Genomic DNA, 2,500 nt, shown 5'->3' with positions numbered 1-2,500 from the left:
ATCTCCTCAGTAACCACACACATACAGTACAGTACACACACACACACACACACACACACACACACACACACACACACACACACACACACACACACACACACACACACACACACACACACACACACACACACACACACACACACATTTAAAGTCCTTTGCCAGTATTCCCATCCGTGTCTTGAACCCTAAGTGTAATGAGCACTTTTGCTTCTGTGGGATTCTCCAACTAGAATCTCAGAAAGAGCGCTATCCTCATCTAATGATGAAGAATATTGTGTGTCTAAAAACAACAAAGCCAAATCCAAGCACACACACACACACACACACAGACAATTCAGTGTGTTACTGTAATAAACCTATGAAATGAATGCCTATCTATGTGGGCTGAACTACAGATGCTGATGGCTCCAGGGCATATTTAGAGGTTAACATATCTTTTAGCTAATATATAATTTGTCCTATAGCTATTTCCGTCATGTACAACAATTAAGAATGTATGTATGCAGTAAATTACCAGGGCTGGAAGTTATGATAATGTCTTCACATACATTCCCCTCTCTCATTCCATCAAGTGCTTAAGAGGCTCACATGAATAAAACCTCATTCTGTAAGTGGCGCACTGTGTTATCAGTCATGCATTAAGGCTTTAGAGATGGATCATTACAAATGGATCTCTACCCTTAACACCATGCTCCCTTTTAGATTCAGTCATTCTAGCGTGCTTTCATCCAGCGCGACGCACGGTGAAAGCGATATATACCCCTCCTCAACTCCCTGGACACTGAAACTCGTGACTTTGAAGTTGCTAGATCCAGACTCTAGCAGTTAAGGTACGGGAGAGCTCGGCTATTAGGGTGCTAAAGATCTGAGATTTGAGAAGATGTCTTCGTGCAACCTCCACTGAGCAAAGTAGTCAACCTCTCTTCAGTGTGTGCCTGCCACAAGGGGAGAAGTTAGAGGACAGTGAACTGACCAAAAGGAAACGTTAGTGTGCAATAATGGGACAGCTTGGGCAATAATGGGACTATTTATGTTTTAATGGTGCTGATATTTCATACTGATACCTTAACTGGACACTTGTACAATGTGTGTGGCTGTGTGTGTATGGGGAAGAAAGCGTGCATGTGTGTGCGTGTGCGTGTGTGTGTGTGTGTGTGTGTGTTTACTATTTATTACTGTCCTTTACATGCAGTGTATGAGTTGAACTGTATGTTTGATTATTTATTGCTGTATCAAAATTCAGACACAGCACAGCGAATTTAAGCTATTCTATTCAATTCTGAGGTCCCTTGAAAAAAGCACTGTGTGTGTAGTCCACATTTCAAACCATCTCTATACAGATATAGTGCTGCACGTGTCAGCTCTGTCTGTACTAATGGATAATGTGTAGGAGGACCTTGAGCTCAGAGTCTTTCAAGGTGTCCGGCAGCCTGTCTTCTTGCTACATCTCTTGTGTGATGTTTCTCAGTCAATGCCACCATATTGCTGCCTGTGTCTTGATCATACCATGAGTGTGTGTGTGTGTGGGGGCGGGGGATGCAAATCCCTCCAATAATCAAAAGTGGCCAATGCAACCCTCCCAATAATCATATCATGATGATGAATGCAGCTGGTGTAGAGTAGGATGAAGTGTTCTGGTCTTGATGGTGTCGGTTACTCCTCCTGCTCTCCTGGCTCCTGCCCTTTCGATCTACCAATCAAGTCCTGCTTAGAGATGGCCCCAACGACCACAATAGATCACAGTAGCCATCAAACCCTCAAAGCCTCATCTCGACCCCAGCCTGGGTTGCTGCAACACTACAGCTGACCCTGACCTAGAGCTCCAATCAGGGAGTCTTATATTACAATAGAGATGGGTGTCCACAGACATGCCTGATTGCTAGAATATCTTGTGTCTATTTCTGCAGGGTTTCTCTCTCTCTCTCTCTCTCTACTGTCTAGCCCTTACTCATCCCCCTGATTATTCTATCTTCTATCCTCTCCTTCGCCTGACTGCCTATACTGGTCTCTCCATCTTCCATTTCTAACCACTGCGTGCAGTGCGGTGCCGCCCCCTTGGTGAGCTTGTCAGAGTAACTGTTTCCAGTAATTCTCTAGACCTCCACCATGCTGTGCCCCTATTCTCTCCATCCTCTAGACCTCCACCATGCTGTGCCCCTATTCTCTCCATCCTCAACCACCACCCCCACCCCCACCACCCTGAGTCTGACTCACTAGCGCAGTTTCTCTGTGAAGATGTCCAGATGTCTTTGCCTTTATGATTCAGTTTCAGTAACATTATTGCCAAAAGCCCAAATACATACAGTACACACATGGAAGGGCAAATATGTTGGAACAGAAAACAATATGATAAAGCCACCATGCTAATAGCCTATAATTAATTTCTTTGATCCATTTCTAATGATTTCTATCCACTCTCCACAAACTACAACCTCATTCAGTGAACACCTCCAATTCCCTCCCTCTCTCTCCTTTTCCCTGTAGTTCTCTCTTTTCTTAC

At 44.3% G+C, this 2,500-nt stretch overlaps 1 protein-coding gene across 1 annotated transcript in view; it reads right to left on the bottom strand.

The window, feature by feature from the left end:
- Positions 1 to 2,500, bottom strand: part of si:dkey-174m14.3 (uncharacterized protein LOC563117 homolog) — a 17,783-nt gene that overhangs the window by 11,387 nt on the left and 3,896 nt on the right. The window lies entirely within an intron of this gene.

This window comes from Sardina pilchardus, chromosome 12, assembly GCF_963854185.1.
Source record: "Sardina pilchardus chromosome 12, fSarPil1.1, whole genome shotgun sequence".
Taxonomy (NCBI): domain Eukaryota; kingdom Metazoa; phylum Chordata; class Actinopteri; order Clupeiformes; family Clupeidae; genus Sardina; species Sardina pilchardus.
This window is presented reverse-complemented; position numbering and strand designations above follow the sequence as displayed.